General features: G+C 39.1%; 1 long non-coding RNA gene across 1 annotated transcript in view; it reads right to left on the bottom strand.

Annotated features, from left to right (window-relative positions):
* LOC121819687 (uncharacterized) overlaps positions 1–23,413 on the bottom strand; it is a 495,504-nt gene that overhangs the window by 26,660 nt on the left and 445,431 nt on the right. Inside the window, exon 5 of the long non-coding RNA XR_009600942.1 lies at positions 10,702–10,831. This is a non-coding gene — a long non-coding RNA (uncharacterized LOC121819687). The remainder of the gene's footprint in view (positions 1–10,701; positions 10,832–23,413) is intronic.

The raw sequence follows: 23,413 nt of genomic DNA, 5'->3' as shown, positions 1-23,413 counted from the left end.
CAGAAGGAGAATCTCCGTGGAGCAAATTGAGTAAAGAATATTACTATTTTTGAATACTAATATATATTAACAAATACTACTTCAGTTGAATATAAAAAAATCTTCATAAAATTATAAGAAATTATCAGTTTTCTACACATTTCTATCTACATGCTCCCAATAAGCAAATAGAAAAATAACAGGTACCATTTACTGAACAGCTACATGCCAGGCATGGGTAAAAGTGTTTTAGACATTATCTCTCATGTAATCTCCACATACACTCAAAAAACCTATAATGTAAAACTACTTTTGAGTTTTTTAGAAATGAGAGGATTGGAGCTTCATAGTGTTTATGACACTTAATCAAGGTCTCTCAGCTCTATAAGGTGTCATGGGATCATTCAGGTCAATCTAACTCCAAAGGCCTGCTGAACTTGGCTAAGCAAGAGCTCTGTGTCCTACTGAAACCAAGTGCCTGTAGCAGTACCCTTATGATGCACTGGTGTTTTTTGTTTTAAAAAAAACATCTTTGAAAGTGCCCTGTTTACCCAAGAAATAGATGAACACGGTGTGACAGTCACAGAAATCTCACTAACTGCTGATCTGGAAAATATTTTTTCGTGCTAAAATATGTAACTGTCATTGCTTATAGCTCATTCCTGTTAACACATCAACACCGCTTCCTTACATAACTTCATGCTCTTTATTTTGCAAAATGCCATTTCAATTAAAAATAGTGGCTACTTGCCAGATTCCAACAGCAGTAATTGCTTGTCTTGCAAATTGAATACACATAAGAATGATTTGAAGAGGAGAAACAGCCTCCTTTAATCATTATTTTATAAGTGTAACTAAGCCCCCACCAAAGTGAAATTCAGTGGCTATCATAACAAAAAATAAGTGGCTTTTTAATTCACCAAATTATATGTTGCATTATTCAATAAATCAAATATGTAAATTTTTATTCATCCCATGTCTGTTTTCATATTTAACTTAAAAGTTCTAGATAAATATAAAAATACTGTACTACAGTACATTACATACTTTTAAAATTATGTACTTTAGTAACAGAGAAGAACAAATCTGACTCTATATTGGATCTGTTTCTTTTACAGTAAACTTTGTATTCTATTGTTTTTATTACGTTAGTAAATCATTAAAGGGATGTGCCTCAGCTTATAACATATATAACGGCCCATCTCTGGGAACCCTGCCTCCCGTGCTGAGCTTTAAGCTACAGTATCTTCCTTTAAGCTCACAGGAAACATCCCCTTCAGAGTCTGGCTGGACCCAGGAAATATTTGTTACAAATTATCTCCTGTTTTACTTTAGCATCTCACCTCCCTCTCTTTATAAAAGAAACTGGTGTCCAGACTGGAGCAAGATGATTTTCTGGAACACAAGTTCATCATCTTCTGGACTTGCTGGCTTTTTAAATAAAGTTGCTATTCCCTGCCCCAGCACCTTGTCTCTTGATTGACTGACCTGCCAAACGGTGAGCAGTATGAGTTTGAACCAGGCAACACTTTCAGTACCATTTCCCAAATGAAATCAGTGAGTATATATAACCATAGCCAAGCTTACACAATGGAATATTTGCAATTCGGTAGTGAAGGATAGGAATCTGGGAAAATGGATATGTTTGGTTAAGATCATTATAAAACAGAAGATATTCGAGGCTGATTATTGAAGGTCCAGTCCACCATATCAGGTTTATCTTTGCATCTCAGCACAAAGCTGAGAACATTAGCGTGCCCAGTAATTGTGATCTAAATTAATTATAATTAATTAATGGACAAACAAATGTATGGAGTTACCAATGGTCAAATCCTTAGATAGATAAGTTGACAACATCACCAAGGTATTGTTTGCGGTTTCCTTGTTTTAACTTTATTCTTTTTTTTTAGGTTGTTCAACTCTTGAATGATATTAAATTTCTTGGGAAATGTAACACATAAGAAATTTTGGAAAAGATTTATTTAAGCTCAATTGATAATTTCTTAGTAGCTACCATACATTTGTGTATTTCCTCCTGGTGTGTAGGTTTATCACAAAAGCCAAATTATATAAGAGAAGCTGCTCGTTAATCACAGAAAAAGGAATAATTGCTATTGCTTTAAAGATAGTTCCCTCAGGTTAGTGTTTTATCTTTTATATCTTCAGAGACACATTTACCAAGAATATAATCAGTCTTGGTCATTGGAAGCCTTGAGACAACTTTTTTTCAATATCTCTTAAGTAGGCAGTATCTCTTAACAGAACTTTTTCTCATCACAATATTCTTTTTTTTAATTTTTATTTTTACTTTGTTTTGCTTTACAATACTGTATTGGTTTTGCCATACATTGACATAAATCAGCCACGGGTATACATGAGTTCCCAATCCTTAACCCTCCTCCCACCTCCCACCCCATATCATCTCTCTGAATCATTCCCGTGTACTAGCCCCAAGCATCCTGTATCCTGAATCGAACATAGACTGGCGATTCGTTTCTTACATGATAGTATCCATATAATATTCCCACAATATTCTTTTAACAATTATCATATTATAATTATCTAGACATCAGTTTATATGGTATTAGTTACAACTTCAGTTAACATTTTGGAAATGAGGCATATTTACCAATCTTTTCCCAGGATGAAGTACTTTAATCTTTCAGTCAGTCATTAAATCAAGAAATATCCTGTAGTGGACATTTGTGATTCTGCTCACAGTAGCAATTTCTGCTTTTCTAATAGTCCTCAGTTTCTATGCTAGGAGCCACATGGTTCCAGAAAACCTTACTAGCAGGGGAACGCTAGACTGAGCTAGACTAAGCCCATCGGGTAGCCAAACACATAGGCACGTGAACACGTAACCCACGCTTGACTAACTAGTGAAATCTCTTTTGCTATATGGTGTGCATTATACGGATAAAAGACCTGGAATGCCTGTAGCCATTTTGCTTTCATGTAGGAAACCAGTCAAAGGATGGAACAAATATATAAGGACCAAGACATACAGAATGAAAAGACAGAGGAAACCCCAGGAAAGGAAAAGGAGACCCTGACACTATGAACCTCTGGATCAAAGGGCACCTAAGCCCGAACCAATTCTGGGATTACAACTGTCTCACAGTCATGCGACTGTGCCCCCCCACAGAGTTCTATCTCAAAAGGGGGTCCCCTAAAAAAGTGCCCTCATGTCGCCGTCTTGACATTCTTAATAATTTTATCTTAGGACCTGCATTTGTGGATGAAGTCCTATGGAACAATGAAGCAAGTCTATGAGCAAAGATGTGCATGGCAGCAGCTAGCACATGTGGGGCAGTACAGATCTGGGGGGCCCTGTGAGTAAAACCAGTCAGGACCTGGACACAAAAGACCCACAGACAGCAGTCAGGGCAGCGGTGCTGTGGCCTGCCAGGAGGAGGGCCCAGTGGGGGCAGTGTGAGGGGCTTGCCTGTCTTTACAGCCATTCCATGGGCATCTGCGTGAAAGTTATCTCTGGAGACTGTTGGAACTGTCTACAGTAACCACTGCTGGGCATACACACCGAGGAAACCAGAATTGAAAGAGACACGTGCACCCCAATGTTCATCGCAGCACTGTTTATAATAGCCAGGACATGGAAACAACCTAGATGTCCATCAGCAGATGAATGGATAAGAAAGCTGTGGTACATATACACAATGGAGTATTACTCAGCCATTAAATAGAATACATTTGAATCAGTTCTAATGAGGTGGATGAAACTGGAGCCTATTATACAGAGTGAAGTACACCAGAAAGAAAAACACCAATACAGTATACTAACACATATATATGGAATTTAGAAAGATGGTAATGATAACCCTGTATGCGAGACAGCAAAAGAGACATAGATGTATAGGACAGACTTTTGGACTCTGTGGAAGAGGGAGAGGCTGGGATGATTTGGGAGAATGGAATTGAAACATGTATACTATCATGTAAGAAACGAATCGCCTGTCTAGGTTCGATACAGGATACAGGATGCTTGGGGCTGGTGCACTGGGATGATCCAGAGAGATGATATGGGGAGAGAGGTGGGAGGGGGGTTCAGAGTTGGGAACTCATGTACACCTGTGGCGGATTCATGTCAATGTATGGCAAAACCAATACAGTATTGTAAAGTAAAAATAATAATAATAATATTAAAACAAAATTTAAAAAAGAATATACATTGCAATAAAACCTATCATGGAATTCTTCAAATCCTTCGAAGAATTTAGAAGCTCTGGTTTTGAGAAACGGCTGCAACATGGAATATTGCAAAGCAAACAGCCACAGGCTTCAGTTCAGTTCAGTTCAGTTGCTCAGTCGTGCCCGACTCTTTGCGATCCCACGGCCTGCAGCACGCCAGACCTCCCTGTCCATCACCAACTCCTGGAGTTTACTCAAACCCATGTCCATCAAGTCCGTGATGTCATCCAACCATCTCATCCTCTGTCATCCCCTTCCCCTGCCTTCAATCTTTCCCAGCATTAGGGTCTTTTCCAATGAGTCAGTTCTTCACATCACATGGTCAAAGTATTGGAGTTTCAGCTTCAACATCAATCCTTCCAATGAACACTCAGGACTGATCTTCTTTAGAATGGACTGGTTGGATTTCCTTGCAGTCCAAGGGATTCTCAAGAGTCTTCTCCAACACCACAGTTCAAAAGCATCAATTCTTTGGCACTCAGCTTTCTTTATAGGCCAACTCTCACATCCATACATGACCACTGGAAAAACCATAGCTTTGACTAGACAGGCCTTTATTGGCAGTAATGTCTCTACTTTTGAATATGCTGTCTAGGTTGGTCATAACTTTCCTTCCAAGGAGCAAGCGTATTTAATTTCATGGCTGCAGTCACCATCTGCAGTGATTTTGGAGCCCAGAAAATAAGTCAGCCACTGTTTCCCCATCTATTTCCCATGAAGTGATGGGACCAGATGCCTTGATCTTAGTTTTCTGAATGTTGAGCTTTAAGCCAGCTTTCTCACTCTGCTCTTTCACTTTCATCAAGAAGCTCTTTAGTTCTTCTTCGCTTTCTGCCATAAGCATGGTGTCATCTGCAAATCTGAGCAGGGAGATCTCTGGGCAGAAGAGGAGCATTGCCTGGTGGCGAGGCCGCCGGGGTTACACTGGAGTCGTGAGGCCTCCTACCCGCCAGGCACCAGGCAGTGCGGCTGCATTGTCACAAAAGACCTCAATTAAAAGTGTCAAGGTACAACTTTCAGCATTTAACTGAAACAACAGTACATTTTAAGCTGACCCTCTCAGTCAGATTTGTTTTCTCCAACCAGTCCATCCTAAAGGAGATCAGTCCTGCGTGTTCATTGGAAGGACTGATTTTGGAAGCTGAAACTCCAGTACTTTGACCACCTGATGCAAAGAGCTGACTCATTGGAAAAGACCCTGATGCTGGGAAAGACTGAGGGCAGCAGGAGAAGGGGATGACAGAGGATGAGATGGTTGGATGGCATCACCGACTCAATGGACATGGGTTTGGGTAAACTCCGGGAGTTGGTGATGGACAGGGAGGTCTGGCGTGCTGCAGTCCATGGGGTCGCAAAGAGTCAGACACGACTGAGCGACTGAACTGAACTAAACTGAACTGATCCATGGTATTTTCGTGTTTTGGTCATAATCGTAATGAAACTTAACATATTTTATTGTAAATATAGTGTGTGTGTATATGTATATATATGGTTTATATGGACTCTTAAAGTCCAAAGGCAGTTTCTTTTCCATTGTCTAATTTTGATCTCTGTTGCATTGTTGGGAACATATCGGTGCCTCAGTAAATACTGGTTCACAAATAGGTGAACTATTAGCCATGTTTCCTGTAAGGTATACATATATACAGGACATCCAGTTAAGGCTGTCTAATAGGTTGTTGCTTATATAAAAAAGGAGTTAATCTAGGAGATATGTCTTTCCTAGTTGATAGCCACAAATATCTGGAAGTTGAAAGTAATGTGTCTGTGTTTGGGGCTTACTAAGCTCCTAGGATTTGTGAGTTAATCATTTTCATCATGTTAGGAACCTTTTGGTGATAATTTCTAAAAATGAATGTTCTGTTTCTTACTCTTTTTTGGGAATTCTAGTTGCATATATAATGGGCCACTTGAAGAGTCAACCCACAGGCATATATGTTTCTGTTTTTAGTTTTATTTTTTCCTAGTTTTTTTTTCCTTTGGAAGAGTTTTTATAGTTTCAAATTTACTAATATTATCCTCTGTAATACAGAATCAATTAACTTCTTTCAGTGATTTTCTTTCTCAGACACTGTAGTTTTTATTTCTGTAAGTTTTGGGTCTTTTAAATCTTCCATTTACACAACATTATCAATCTCTCTTCCATCTATTATAATACATGGAATACAGTTAACATCTATGTCACCTGTTAATTCTAATATCTGCGTCACTTCCAGGTTAGTTGTGATTTAATGGATTTTCTCCCATTTATAGGTCATATCTTTCTGCTCCATAAGATGCCTTACATTTTTTATGATATACCATACATGGTACATTTTACCTTGCTGAGTAGTAGATATTTTTCTGTTACTATATTTATTCTTGAGCTTTGCTCTGGGACACAGTTAACTTACTTGTATATGGTTAGAGCCTTTCAGCCTTCCTCTTAAGACTTGTTAAGTGGGACCAAAGCAGCATTTACTTTTGGGATAATAATTCCCCAATACTGAGAAAGGCATTCTGAGAACTGCATTAAATGTCACACATATTATGTAGCTGTCCAGTCAAAGTGGGGAACAGGTAGTCTCCCCAGCCATATGTGAGCTCTAGATACTGTTTCTTCTAACCCTTTAGGGTGATCTTTTTCCTGCCTCAAATAGCTCCCTCCAAAATTCTGCCCATCATTACGCTGCTGAAGACTAGAGGGCCTCTGCAAATCTCCTCGGTTCCCCTGTCCTCTCCTCTCAGCATTGCTCCTTCATCCCAGTGAGTCTGCTGAATCTCTCCTTGTTGCCCACTTTACTGAACTGCGACCTAGAAAGTCCTTGAAGCACTAAACTGGAACAGTCAGTCCTCATTTCACTTATTTCTATCTCTCATGGTTCGCTGGCTTTGATTGCTTGATCTGCAGTGTTAAGAAAATAAAAGTTTCATAGACTTATTCATATTTTTAGTTGTTTAGGCAGGAGGACAAATTCCATCTTTCTTATTCCATTTTAGTTAGAAGCAGGAGCCCAAAACTCATATGTTTGGATAATTTCACCTAGAAATTGAAGGAAAAAAATGTGTCCCAATTTCTCCCAAATTGAAACAGAAAAAAAAAAAGAGAGAGAGAGAGACAGAGAGAAGCCTATGAAAGGGACAAAGCAGTAGTGGTCACAGGGAAGAAAATTGTTTAAAAGAGAAGGGTAAATAGCAAATGTTTATGTGAATTAGCACGTGTGCAATCAAGAAGGCATGGATACTCAATGATACCTATCACTTCAAGTAAGTTACACTGGATAAGAGAATAAAGTGTCTTTAGAACATCTTTGGTGTCCCCAGGATGTTTAGAAATGAATTGGGGGTGAATGTTTGCTTATAAATGAGATGTGAGCACCTGTGACAGCCAATGTAGACTTTCAAAAACTATAACTGTGAAATAGAAATAAAGTAAAATGATACGGGAAAAATCATTTTGTTTTATATATATAGCATATAATATATATATATATGTATGTATATATATATATATATCTTCCCTGGTGGCTCAGAGGGTAAAGGGGCTGCCTACAAGGTAGGAGACCTGGGTTCGATCCCTGGGTTGGGAAGATCCCCTTGAGAAGGAAATGGCAACCCACTCCAGTACTCTTGCCTGGAGAATCCCATGGACAGAGGAGCCTGGTGCATGGGGTCGACAAAGAGTCAGACACGACTGAACGATTTCACTTTCACTTTCACACACAGTGGGGAAAATTAGCAATTGTTTATATGTTGGAGGAAAAGAGACAAACAGTAAGATGCTTCTAAAGATTAGAAAGAAGAGAAGCATGATTAAGAGAAGCATATTTCCCCAAAAGAGACCAGGTAACCCTCTGCTGATGCACAGAGTCAGAATGTAGAGGGGTGGAGTTAGCAGAGATACATATATCTTTATACTTTGGAGAGGAAGAGGAAATAAATATATGGAAATGTTCAGCTTCCAGCTTTCCTGTGCAGTAGGAAAGTCGTTTGTGGGTCTACTTAGACTCCAGTACAGGAGGAAAGGGACAGAAAAGTGAGTGCACCCCCAGGAATGGGTGCAAAAGCTGGCTATGGCTACGAACGCTAAACTCTGGAGGACAACGAAGGTCTGGCTCCAATGGAGGCTCGAAACCATAGATTTGAAGCAAAGTTCAAGATTTCTCCCCTTCATTATGTCACTTACAAGGCACAGAACCAGAGGAAGAGGATGTGAGTGGAATTAAAGTTGATATTTTGCCAAGTGGCTGTATTGAAAACAACAACAACAACAACAAAACGCAGTAAGAATTAGGTGAGAGCCCCAGGATTTGACAGTGCAAAATGAAAAAAAGGGCACCACAGTAGGGCTTAGAAGCTTTAGGGGCGGGGGCGGGGTGGGGGTAGGCAAGGCTCTGCAAGCTGTGATGGGTGCAGAAGAGCAAATGCAAGGAGAGCAAGCTGGTGAGATACCCAAAGAAACTGGGAGCTGTGTAAGAGGAGCAGTGGGTCTGCAAATCTGGAAAAGCTGCCATGAAGGCCAGCTGCGCTGACAACCTCAGGCATGGGCTGCCTCGGAAGAGATACGGCGCTTTCACCTTGAGAATCAAATGGCTCTCGAGCTGGGTTCATCACGCAAACAGCCCTTGAGTTTCCCAGGATAATCTGAGAGGCCTGAAGTAATGACAAGACCCTGCGTTGGTTGCCAAATTCTCAGAAGACTATATGGCAAGAGTTGTCTCGAGTGAGCGGGACAAAACAATGTCCTGAGCAGGCAAGAGCAGGCAGGGAGGAGGCCTGTTGGTCAAGAGTGGAAGACGTATTCCTATTCTCACTCTCAGGATAAAGCTGGGGGCAGGGTGGGGTGAGAGAATAAGCAGATTTCTCTAAAGAAAAAGTAATAGAAACAGCACCCTTCAGATCTTTCCACCTAATTTCACATATTTCACGGGCATCCCCAACTGTTTCCATTTCAGAAAGCATTTTCTGACTTTGCCTCTGAATTCCAGGGAGCATCTTGTTTAATTAAATCACACAGAGAACCCTAATAGGGGCTATCTATTGAAATCAGGAGGAAAAACATTCAGTGACCCTAGTCAAAGAAGGCAGTGGGAAAGGCAGGCAGGAGGATCAGTCAGGTAATAAACATAAACCCCTCTGTGGGGAGGTCCCCAGGGCAGTTAGACTGGCTGGGAAGCCAGGTCGTGGGCGGGCCAGGCAGCAGCTCCAGAGACAGTCTACTCCACAGGACCCTCACTCAGAGGATGCTGCTTGGATCTTGATTCATAAATAATTTTAATTGAAATACCACTATTCCAACATTTCTTGATGCTTCCGGAAGGCACGTCCTACACATCAGGAGCGATCTGCTCAGAAGCCCGGGAGTACAGGTTCCATGCCTCGTGCCTCTGCTGGGCCAGGGTTGTCCTCACGCAACCAGAGCAGCGGCAGAAATTCTGCCTGTGTCCCGCGCCCGCACCTGGGGTTTAAGGCATCTTTGGTCTGCTGCTGCTCCTGCTGCTAAGTCGCTTCAGTCGTGTCTGACTCTGTGCGACCCCATAGATGGCAGCCCACCAGGTTGCCCCGTCCCTGGGATTTTCCAGGCAAGAACACTGGAGTGGGTTGCCATTTCCTTCTCCAATGCATGAAAGTGAAAAGTGAAAGTGAAGCCGCTCAGTCGTGTCTGACACTTGGCGACCCTATGGACTGCAGCCCACCAGGCTCCTCCATCCATGGAATTTTCCAGGCGAGAGTACTGGAATGGGTTGCCATTGCCTTCTCTGGCATCTTCAGTCACCGCTTTGCAATTCTGAAGAATTTTAGCTTTGAACGTGGGATTTGCAAGGGAGCCCCCCTGGAGACTTAGAAACTCAACCCCTTCTCCCTCTCTGAGCTGTAGCCTCCACCCTGCACTGCCAGCCTGGGCTGGTCACCAGTGCCCAGAAGGTGAAGGTTGGTCCTGGTGAGACGGAGGGGTGATTTTGCCTCTCCTTGGCACAACCCGCAGGAGATGGACAGGGGCCAGTCTCTTCCACCAACCCCCCACCCTCTCACTATCCACCACCCCCTCATCCAGGCAGCTGATACCTCCCGGGGCAGAGGTCACAGTGATCCCCGAGGCTGTCTGTCCTCCGTGGTTCGCGCCTGCTTGACCCCCTGGCTCACTATGAGAGTCAGAGTGTTGGTCTGGTGTCTGGCAGGAGGTGGGCACTGGGCAGTGGGCGGGCCTTGCACACTTGCACACTTGTCACACAGAGCAGAGGCCCCTGAGGGGCCTGTGAATGTCTGCACTAGCCCACCAGAAATCCCCGTGCCCAAAGGGCAGGCCATGACAGAGTAAACTTTTTAAAATATATAGTTCAGGTTGTGAAAGACATAGAAGAAGCAGAGAAGAAAGGAATTTTACTTGGCATACCTTGGCTAGCATTTGTTTCCCGCTATTTGAAGAAAGCGGTCCTACATTTTCACCTTGCACCAAGCCTGGAAAACTAGGTAGCTGATCTTTCTCTCAGCGCTTAGCCACAGGAGGTGATCTGAAGAGGTGAAACCACTCACGTGCATCTGGCAGATTGTGCAGGAGGTTCAGAAGAACAGTCCGGTTTTCTTCCATAGACACAGGCCTCCTCCCTTCCCGTGGATGTAGTTCTGTGTCTGTGCCTGCCTGTGGCATCCTGAGGGCTGGTGACTGGAAAGGAGCAACATTCATGAACAGAATGACTTCTCCAAAGTACCCTGACTTCATAGTTTTCATGAATTATTTCACAGTTAGCTTTACAATCTTACAGAATTAGTCACAGGAAAACAATTTTAAGAGGCACATAAAACCCCCCATCCCTTAATCTCAGTTTCAAGCCATGAGTATACAGCCCAATAAACACCACTGTAAATGGCGACTTCACTACTTCCTTGAAATATACTATCGATAAGCTAATGTTAAGTGAATGTTTCCTCTGTTTCCATTTCGTGTTCTGATGCAAGATCTTCTTTAGGAATAAATTCCATCTATGGCAGGAATTGTCATTGTTCCTTTTTACATATGAGGAAGCTGACTAAAAAGGGTTATGCTATGCCACCGTTCATGCAGCGGGGTGTAGTTGGGAATTGCATCATGGTTGATATACGGCAAAATGACATATACAGATTGGCATTTTAGGCAAGTCCTATGATACAGAAAATCCATGATTTTGAAATCATTAAAATGAGAAGACTTCTTTGCCAATCCCTTATTAATTAATAGAACATGTTTTGACATAATAGATAAAGCTTTTATAACCTTCTGTTGTAACTGTCTCCCAACTTCCAAAGAATTCAGATTTTTATAAAAGACATAACAGAATACTGTAACATAAACTGCATTATAAAGGGATTTTTGCTTACAGTAGACTTAACTGCATTTTAGATAGCCTTTCTTCTCATACAGTATTCTGTGCTGTCATACTGAGAAAAATTTATCAAATGCAAAATATATTTTAAATAAGGAATTTCTTAAAAATATTATATTTGAATTTATTTATTAAATTTAACTAAAATAAATTTTTCAAAACTGAAAAAAAGCTGGTCTTTCTCTTCAGAGTATTAAAAATTATATTACTTATTTTCAATGAATTGAATTTTTCATTATTGTTATTTTAGATTGGGGAATTGTGTTTTCTTGATGTTTTCATCAAGAATCCTCAATATTTCATACAGATTATAGACACAAACATACTATGCTATCAATAGACATGAAACAGAAGGAAAAAATAAGCTTCTGTAGACATAAGGAAAAATAAATTCAAATATCTTTGAAATATAATTTTGTTTCTAGAATTACTATTGGTTCAGACTAGAGTGTAGGTTCCCAAGTCAAGAAATGAGAAAAACTGAAGAGGCAACTGCTGATGCAGAGAGCCCATTCAGGTCAAAGAAACATTGTTTAAAGGACTAAAGATAAACTATGTTTGTATTGCAGCTTTTAGCTTGCTTCAAGATGTATTGCTTTAAGGTTGAAAAAAACACTCCAAAGGGGGCAATAATGATTCCAGATACACACATTATACCTAGCCTGATGATGTCCTTTCCTAGCCTGCTATAAAGTGGTTTTCTATTACTGATGTATGCCAGAGCAAATGTGTACCTATCCCTGTAAATAATGAAAGCGGGCTTAAGCACAAGAAATACATGGGCACTGCTGTAAACAGATACTTCTGTTTCATTACCACTGTTTTATTAACAAATTACTGCCATTAAAGAGATTATGAGGTTGCAAAAAATAATCCAAAATGAAATAGTCCAGGCCTAACGCAGTTTGTAATGAACTGAGGACATGGGCCTGCAGTCCATTCAGTTCCTCATTGTTCCCAGGACTGCACTAGTCTGCTTTGTATTTAGAATTGTGAACGTCCTTGCCCGAGTTGGGCTTTGTGAATCATCTTTTCCAGGGGAAAAGAATATTTCCAGTTAAGTCAAGATATACACCTCTCACCTCCTAATGCGAAGAGTAGTGTGTTATATATAACATACCTCGCATTGAAACAGCAGACTCAAAAGCCCAATCTTTCTTACTGTGGTTATTCTACAAGCCAATAGTTTGTGAAGCCGTCGTATTTGAAGCTATCATGACTCCCAAGCTTATTGTCAGCAAATTTTTAATCTTAAATGAGTAACTTCACTTTTGAATACTGAAGCTTTAACCCTCTAAATTTCTGGGGAGATCCTTAAAGTGTCCTGTTTTGCATTTGCTGAAGAGAAGGAAATCAAATGTGATAAATGGCTCTTGTGTTTCAGAGCCCTACAGTTATTTGGGATGATTCAGGTATATATTAATACAATCTTTTCTTTAAGAAGGTGAAAAGAGATGCTACTTACATCTTTGTTTCATTTTTGGAGCTTGATAAAACAAAACGGTGGCAATATTCTGCCAAATCAAGCATTGGTTTTGAAATGGGCCTGGTCATTGAGAACCAGAAGTCATAGTGGGTAAAGAAAACTAGTGCTGCAAGATACTAACACATCGCTATCTTCAAGCATGGACCCTCAGAAAATAAAGGGGATTAAAAAGAATTTGCTTCCTATGCCGTGAGTGCCAGATAGAAAACAGAATAAATTTTGATTTTATGAAACTCATTTAAGGTTAAACCATCCTTTGGCCCTCAAAAATTTCACATTTACACATTACTGTAATTAACCTTTCTTTATACCATATATTTAATAGACTTCATAAACAAGGTTCTACCATATGGTTCTACCATCAACAAGGTTCACATATTATATGTGAACTTAAAACATAATTGTATATGGCAAAATGCAAATAATTATTTCTTTACTTATACAATTGAGGATTTTTTTTTTCTGTATTTCCAAAACAGTGCAGGTGGCACTAGTGGTAAAGGACTTACTTGCCACTGCAGGAGATGCAAGAGAGGCAGGTTCGATCCCTGGGTCAGGAAGATTCCCCCAGGGGAGGGCATGGCAACCCACTCCAGTATTCTTACCTGGAGAATCCCATGGACAGAAGAGCCTGGCAGGCTATGGTCCATGGGATCACAAAGAGTCGGATACAACTGAGCTCATTAGCACACACATATACAATGGCAATAAAAGATATTCCTGAAAGTTAATCAACTCAGGGAATCCATGTATAATATACACATATAAAATACAAACACATTTATTTTATGTAAATAAATATAAGATATATACACATATATGTGCATATGTATGTGAAGAGAGAGAGAGAAGCACGAACTAGGAATGATATTTGCCCAAGGTGTAATTTGTGGATGAAGATATAGTATTGTTCTTTTTCTTGATTCTTCTGCTTGATTCTTAAAATAATTTTATTAAATATATATCAGTTTGTATAAAATAATTAAATGATTATTCTAAAAACCTGAAAATATCATTTTAATGATTTCTTAACATCCATTTTATGTATACACTATAATTTATTGAATCATAATAGTTTACATTTCATTTATTTCTAATTTTTACTGTCAATCATAAAGTGATAGATATATTTACCTATAAAACTTTGTACACTGATTATTTCTAAGAACTGATTCTAAGAATCACTATTCCAAAGAAAAGTTTTAAAATTTCTTTAGATATTAATGAATTGTTTTTCAGGGAGAATGTGTTCATTTATTCTTTAATCAAAAATGAATACACTGTTAATCTGACCACATACCCTTTGCTCAAGTAAGCACTTCATTACTTTTCATTTTTATTTTTCTAGTCACATTTCTTATATTAATAATCTTTCACATCCACTGTTACTAGAAAGTCTTTTTGCATATGAAAAATATCAGCTTACATTTCCTTTATTGAACTTTATATAAAGGTCATCATTCTGCATGTCATTTTTCCAAATCATTACTATCATAACAAAGTGATCTACGTTATGACATACAGCTGTAATTCATTTCATTTTCCAGATGCATAATATTTCATTTTGTAGTGAAATTTATTTATTTTCTATCTAATTTATCTATTTAAAGCATTTATGATGTTTCAGAGTTTGTTTTTGTTTTTGTTTTTGAGGGGGAGAGGTTTCCAGGTGGTACAGTGGAAAGGAATCTGCCTGTCAATGCAAGAGAAGTAGGTTCAATGGCTGGGTCAGGATGATCCCCTGGGGTTAGTTCAGTTGCTCAGTCATGCCTGACTCTTTGCGACCCCATGGTCTGCAGCACATCGGGCTTCCCTGTCCATCAGCAACTCCCAGAGTGATAACCCCTGGAGTAGTAACTGGCAACCCACTCCAGTACTCTTGCCTGGAGAACCCCATGGACGGAGGAGCCTGGTGGGCTACAGTCCATGGGGTCTCAAAGAATAGGACACGACTGAGCAAATTCACTTTCACTTTTCACTTTCATGCACTGGAGAAGGAAATGGCAACCCACTCCAGTATTCTTGCCTGGAGAATTCCAGGGACGGCGGAGCCTGGTGGGCTGCCGTCTATCGGGTCGCACAGAATCAGACATGACTGAAGCAACTTGGCAGCAGCAGCAAAGGCATCTGCATATCTGAGGTTATTGATATTTCTCCCTGCAATCTTGATTCCAGCTTGTGCTTCTTCCAGCCCAGCGTTTCTCATGATGTACTCTGCATATAAGTTAAATAAGCAGGGTGACAATATACAGCCTTGATGTACTCCTTTTCCCATTTGGAACCAGTTATTGTTCCATGTCCAGTTCTAACTGCTGCTTCCTGACCTGTATACAGGTTTCTCAAGAGGCAGGTCAGGTGGTCTGGTATTCCCATCTCTTTCAGAATTGTCCACAGTTTATTGTGATCCACACAGTCAAAGGCTTTCGCATAGTCAATAAAGCAGAAATAGATGTTTTTCTGGAACTCTCTTGCTTTTTCCATGATCCAGCAGATGTTGGCAATTTGATCTCTGGTTCCTCTGCCTTTTCTAAAACCAGCTTAAACATCAGGAAGTTCACGGTTCACGTATTGCTGAAGCCTGGCTTGGAGAATTTTGAGCATTACTTTACTAGCATGTGAGATGAGTGCAATTGTGCAGTAGTTTGAGCATTCTTTGGCATTGCCTTTCTTTGTGATTGAAATGAAAACTGACCTTTTCCAGTCCTGTGGCCACTGCTGAGTTTTCCAAATTTGCTGGAATATTAATTGCAGCACTTTCACAGCATCATCTTTCAGGATTTGAAATAACTCAACTGGAATGCCATCACCTCCACTAGCTTTGTTCATAGTGATGCTTTCTAAGGCCCACTTGACCTCACATTCCAGGATGTCTGGCTCCAGGTGAGTGATCACACCATCGTGATTATCCGGGTCGTGAAGATCTTATTTCTACAGTTCTCCTGTGTATTCTTGCCACCTCTTCTTAATATCTTCTGCTTCTGTTAGGTCCCTACAATTTCTGTCCTTTATTGAGCCCATCTTCGCATGAAATGTTCCCTTGGTATCTCTAATTTTCTTGAAGAGATCTCTAGTCTTTCCCATTCTATTGTTTTCCTCTATTTCTTTGCATTGATCACTGATAAGGCTTTCTTATCTCTCCTTGCTATTCTTTGGAACTCTGCATTCAAATGGGTATATCTTTCCTTTTCTCCTGTGCTTTTTTGCTTCTCTTCTTTTCCCAGCTATTTGTAAGGGCTCCTCAGACAGCCAATTTGCTTTTTTATGCATTTATTTTTTGGGGGGATTGTCTTAAACCTTGTCTCCTGTACAATGTAAACACTTAGGAGTTAAATTATTGGATTATAGGGGAAACAAAAGTTCACTTTACAAGACAAAGACAAATTGTTTTCCATACTTATTACACAATTTATTCTCCTACCAGCATAATTGACCCCAACAATGCACATCACATGTGAACCTCAGTAGAGTCAGCCTTAACTTCTACCTAATAAATGAGTCTAAAATAGCATCATATAGCTATCTTGATTTGTAATTTTGTGATTATTACACATCTTCACACCTCTTTTAGTTATTTGTATTACTTTTCCTGCAAAATACCTGTTCATGCCCAAATATTTTTCTAGTTTTGTTCACTTGCCTATTGATTGTCCTTTAAGAGTTATATATTTGAAAATTAATATTTTATTGTTTACATATATTGCAAATATCTAGTGCCAGTGTGTATTCTGTCCTTTCACTAAATACATTTTCACAAGCTAAAGTTCTTAATTTGTATACAATAAAATCTGACAGTCTTTGACGTATCATTGTTTTATTGCTGTTTGTTTTGGTCTGGAAACCTGAATTTTCCAAGTCCACTTACATAAGAGTCAATCCTTTGCCCCAAATTCTGCCATCTCTCATCTGTCATAAAGCAAAATTTCTCAGAAGCAGGGCTCTTTTAATAATACTACACTTTCTTCTATTGGCAATTACTTATCCCAGAATGGCCTATACACAGTAATATTTCCATTTTATAATAAGATTGTCAATTGGATTCCCTATTTTATTTTATTTTACTGATAAGGTTTGACTATCCTTGGCCCTTTGCTTCTATATAGATTTTAGAAACAGTTTATATTAATTTAAGAAGAAGCTTGTCTGAGCAACACTAAGTCTAGATTTAGGTGGTATTGACACAAATACATCATGAGAAACGTGGGGCTGGAAGAAGCACCAGCTGGAATCAAGGTTTCCGGGAGAAATATCAATCACCTCAGACATGCAGATGACACTGCTCTTATGGCAGAAAGTGAAGAGGAGCTAAAGAGCCTCTTGATGAAAATGAAAGAGGAGAGTGGGAAAGTTGGCTTAAAGCTCAACATTCAGAAAACGAAGGTCATGGCATCTGGTCCCATCACTTCATGGGAAATAGATGGGGAAACAGTGGAAACAATGGCTGACTTTATTTTTGGGGCTCCAAAATTACTGCAGATGGTGACTGCAGTCATGAAATTAAAAGACGTTTACTCCTTGGAAGGAAAGTTATGACCAACCTAGACAGCTTATTAAAAAGCCGAGACATTACTTTGCTGACTAAGGTCCGTCTAGTCAAGGCTATGGTTTTTCCAGTGGTCATGTATGGATGTGAGAGTTGGACTGTGAAGAAAGCTGAGTGCTGAAGAATTGATGTTTTTGAGCTGTGGTGTTGCAGAAGACTCTTGCAAGTCCATTGGACTGCAAGGAGATCCAACCAGTCCATTCCAAAGGAGATCAGCCCTGAGTGTTCTTTGGAAGGAATGATGCTAAAGCTGAAACTCCAGTACTTTGGCCACCTCATGCGAAGAGTTGACTCATTGGAAAAGACTCTGATGCTGGGAGGGATTGAGGGCAGGAGGAGAAGGGGACGACAGAGGATGAGACGGCTGGATGACATCACCGACTCAATGGATAGGAGTTTGAGTGAACTCTGGGAGTTGGTGATGGACACGGAGGCCTGGCGTGCTACAATTCATGGGGTCTCAAAGAGTCAGACACGACTGAGTGACTGAACTGAACTGAACTGACACATTTTAAACATAAAATGCTCCTGCACCCCTGCACATGAACACTGAATATCCCTTCAGTTACGTCTTCATGTTAGAATTGTGCTCAATCGCTCACTCGTGTCCAACTCTCAGTGACCCCATGGACTGTAGTCCGCCAGACTCCTCTGTCCACGGAATTTTCTAGGCAAGAATACTGGAGTGGGTTGCCATTTCTTTCCCCATCATATAAGAGTTACTTGGCATGATAATTTTTATGAGTGCCAAAAACTATCAATATTTAAAGTTTTTAATAAAAAAAAATAAAAATAAAGTTTTTAATAGCTTACAGTCATTTTTAAGGTGCTTAAAGCAAAAACAATTAATATCTGAATTTTGGAATTGATTGATTTTTTATCTCATGTAGGCTTTTTTCTTTAAAAAGCATATCTATGTAAATACCTATAATACATAATTTTATATGATGTATAAATATAACTCAAAATATACTTAAATAAATTAAGTATGAGAAGCAGCCACATATCCAAAGACAATTATATATAATATATATATATATACATACACATATATATATCTCTCAAGTATATCTACATATCTCAAAATTACTTAAATTACTCGAGTCATTATACCGCTTTAATTTTAGCTCATTTAATTTTCAAACATTGATAAAGTTGTTTCAAAGAATCTTATCAATAGTCTTTGTCTATATTTCATTGTGAAATATTTTTGTGTCACAAAGCTATCTTGTTTAGAGGGCAAATATTAATTTTGTGAGCTTTCCCAAATGCTATCGTCATTTTTAATGATATAAAGTAGGCACTTATTTTTTTGTTTCACACTTTCTGCTTTGAATTCTTCAAGAATAGTATTGCCATTCTGCTTTCCTATCTTGCTTGTGATAATTCTCTATCTCTTACTAGTTTTTTATTCTAACTACTTCAGCTGTATCTCAGAAAATAGCATGCAGTTAGACTGTTATTAAAGACAAACTCTAAAGTTTATATCTATATTGTTATTTTCCTGGGAGGAAACACTGGGCCTCATGTGCCTCTATATCCCCTGAGGAGTCTTCACATCCTTCTAGACAGAAGAAAAGTCCTGTAGGATTCAGATCTGTTAATTTTGAAATAGCATCACTTAGTAATTGTCAGTGTGAGCAGCTGCAGTTTTAAAATCCGGGGAACTCTGCCTTAGATATTACTTTGCTATCATGATGTCATTTCTGCTCTTTCTCGAGCTGAAAAAGAAGGGAAACTACGTTTACTCCTCAGGAAAACGGAGGTGCCCACAATGATAGGTGCTCAGAGAAAAGCTGGGAAATGTTATGTCTTCTATAAAAATCAGCCCAGGTGCTACTGGTTTTTCACAAAACAAACTCCCAGAACCTAGACGCTACTTATTCACCAAAAAGACACTTTTTAAACTTCTGCAGAGATGCCGTGAAAGCTTCCTATGATTCAAGTCTAGCTAGGAACCAGAGAACTGAACTAATTGGTTAAGTCTGCTCAAGGTGACAAGCTGCCGACTGGCAGACACAACATTTAGAAACCAGGCTGAAAATGCTACATTTAATTTTACTTAGGATGTAAGAAAAGACCCAGAAGACGGGTCTGTTTACTGGCAATGAAACATTATCCCCACACTGTTCTCAGACCACGTGCGAGGGGGTGTGCTCTCGGAGAAAGAAGGCAGCTTGTCTCTGCAGGTCTTCACATAATTATTATAAAAATATGTTTGTGGCATAATGTAAAGTTTGACACCGAGAATGGCCATATTTTTATTATAAATATAAACTGCTATTTAAAGTCTTTTTTCCCTAATATAAAAATTAACATAAAAAGAAAGCAAGCAACTTTTCAGCAATCTATAATACAGTATATTTTTAAATTCAGTTATCTAATGGATAATTCAGAAGGTTCAGAAGTATATTTCATTCAAGACTGTTTGCTGTGGGCAGTTACATATATAAATTTATGGGCTTCGCTGGTGGCTCAGATGGTAAAGAATCTGCCTGCAATGCAGGAGACCTCAGTTTGATCCCTCAGTCAAGAAGATTCCCTAGAGAAGGAAATAGCAACCCACTCCAGTACTCTTGCCTGGGAAATCCCATGGACAGAGAAGCCTGGCAGGCTACATGGGGTAGGTTACAGGTCCATGGGGTTGCCAAAGGGTTGGATACAACTGCGCGGCTAACACACACACACACACACACACACACACACACACATATGTTCTGTGTAAGTGGATGTGTGTAAGAGATGTGCAACATTAGAATATGTTGCAATAGAGAAGGAAATAAAAGGTGAAGTGTTAATGACTTCACAAGGGCCATCTAAAGTCTTCCAGGGAAAATCTGAATTTAAAATCTTACCATGCAGACAGCGGTAATCCTTCCACTTAACTTTCTACTTTCTTTTATGCTTCCATTAGCAATCCATGTTATCACTCATTTATTTTTGGAGTTGTGTGGCCTCTAGTGGTGTGTGGAAAAAGCATACAATGAAAATATTGCAAGACTGAACACATCTATCTCCTGAGATTAAAAACTCCAAAATGCTGAGTATTATTCTAACTTAAACAGTTGGGAATATTCCAGGCCAGAATATTGGAGAGGGTAGTTGTTCCCTTCTCCAGGGCATCTTCCCAACCCAGGGATCGAACCTAGGTCTCCTGCATTGCAGGCAGATTTTTTATCAGCTGAGTCACAAGGGAAGCCCTTTGAGTTAATATAATGCTCTTATTTGACAGTTTTAGACTTTGTCCCCACTTGTTTCAAAGTTACTATTTCTAAACATAAATTTATAGGAAAATAATATGGAAATATTTATTCTATTTTTCATGTTGCTGTTTTTTTTCCCCCAGAAGTCAGTATCAATATTTAGACTTTATAAGAATGTATTTCCCAAGTCAATGATATATTTTTCAAAAGGACATAAAAAATATAGAAATTTTTGTTTAAGAGTGTTATAAGGTTTTTACCTTTAACTCAAAAATAATTTTTAATTAATTTAATTTTAAAAGTATTTTTTCTAGATTACCTGGGTTTTTTACCTAAAATTCTGAAACATACGTATCGTAACACTACATCAGGCAAAATAAATAAGCTGATGGACAGATGTCAAAATGAATATCACTATACTTAGTTCAGTATGAAAGCCTGCCATTTACATCGTGGTCCAGGTCACTGTCTATGTGAACCAATTTAATAATGTGTTCTTCAAGAAAGACTGGACTAGTTAGTTCACATTTTCAAAATGTAATGCTATTTCAACTTTATTGATATTTTAATCCATTGGATCTCTTCCTTATTATGATTAAAGAAAAGATAGTATTGATTTGAAAGGGACCCAAGAAATAACAAAATGTACAGCTTGCCCTAATAGGCAATTTGTCATTGGTATCTTTCTACAGACAGTACTATATGTGGAACATGGACTACCTCTGGGATTGTCAAAATTACCTCTGGTATGGTCCTTTCACTATTCTAAAACCTTACACATAATAATTTAAAAAAAAAACTCTGAAAGAAGAAGGCAATATATTCCACCGTTAAAGTATTTTCATAATATTACAAAGTATTTCCCTGTTGCTGGGATTATTTAATAGACTACAGATTTTAAAGACATTTCCCAATTCACCATGTTTACTAACACAGTTTCCCTCAGATTATAATGAAGGTGTTTATAACTAGAGATTAGAAGATAAAGACAAAGCTGTATTTAGTGAGAAACTGCGTGATAAGAATATACAAACTAGATGTCTACTAATGCCCTTTGCAAGAGAAGATTATTCAGCAGCTTTATCACATTTACACCTTATAGGATAGCTGGAGAAAATGAAGCGTAGGAATATGTGAGCTATGTACTGGCAGTTATTGGAAATGGGTTTTGATTTAGTTGCCAACTGAGAATTCAGAAACAAAATAAAACCCTCTCATGGCCATCAGAAAATATGACTTTCTAACTAAGAATAATGAATATTGTTTACGCAAAGGTTCCCATGTTAATTCATCCACCATCTTTCAGAGCCAGAATAGCACTATTTAAGAGCATTCTAATGGGAAATTTCTAACATTGAAAAGTCACTTGTATACACACAGAAAACCAGATTATATGAAACAGAAGCACCATTCCCATGATGAAAGTGACCAGGCAAAAGTGAATACACTGAACGGGTAAAAATTCTTGACAGGCGCCAATCTCCCTTAGTGCTACTTCCAGGGTGTTTCGTGGTGGCTGAAATTCAGCTGTTTGGTTAGAGAAAGCTTCTCGGTCAAAGCAAGTAGTAAGAAGGGTGAATTTTGAGGAAAGGTTTATGTTGGGGCATACATTTGAGATATATTTTGAAGTCAGTACAGTCAGTTCAGTCACTCAGTCGTGTCCGACTCTTTGCGACCCCATGAATCACAGCATGCCAGGCCTCCCTGTCCATCACCAACTCCTGGAGTTCACTCAGACTCACGCCCATCGAGTCAGTAATACCATCCAGCCATCTCATCCTCTGTCGTCCCCTTCTCCTGCCCCCAATCCCTCCCAGCATCAGAATCTTTTCCAATGAGTCAACTCTACGCATGAGGTGGCCAAAGTACTGGAGTTTGAGCTTCAGCATCATTTCTTCCAAAGAAATCCCAGGGCTGATCTCCTTTAGAATGGACTGGTTGGATCTCCTTGCAGTCCAAGGGACTCTCAAGAGTCTTCTCCAACACCACAGTTCAAAAGCATCAATTCTTTGGCACTCAGCCTTCTTCACAGTCCAACTCTCACATCCATACATGACCAGAGGAAAAACCATAGCCTTGACTAAACGGACCTTTGTCAGCAAAGTAATGTCTCTGCTCTTCAATATACTATCTAGGTTGGTCATAACTTTTCTTCCAAGGAGTAAGCGTCTTTTAATTTCATGGCTGCAGTCACCATCTGCAGTGATTTTGGAGCCCCAAAAAGTAACGTCTGACCCTGTTTCCACTGTTTCCCCATCTGTTTCCCATGCAGTGATGGGACCGGAGGCCAGAGGGCATGTTTAAGTTTCTATTTAATTTTGTTCTCTGTCAATCAATATTTATTGGCCACATTAATGTTTTATTTTCAAATATGGGTAAATTATACATCAATTCATATGATAAATACCCATATATGCACACCAGCTTCAGTCATGTTAATGCTTTGTACTCTTTATTTACTATGATCAAGGCATAAAAAGTTTAATTAAATAGAGACAATATGAGAACTGTTTTAAAGCCTCTTTATGAGAATGTTTAGCAGTCTGACTCCATATTTCTAATCAAATAAAACTTAGATAAAACATTTAAATATTGATCCTAGCTTTGTCTGTGTGTTTTAAAACTGAAAAGCAAGTTAATAATCAATTTACTAAAA

This window comes from Ovis aries, chromosome 5 (assembly GCF_016772045.2).
Source record: "Ovis aries strain OAR_USU_Benz2616 breed Rambouillet chromosome 5, ARS-UI_Ramb_v3.0, whole genome shotgun sequence".
NCBI lineage: Eukaryota > Metazoa > Chordata > Mammalia > Artiodactyla > Bovidae > Ovis > Ovis aries.
This window is presented reverse-complemented; position numbering and strand designations above follow the sequence as displayed.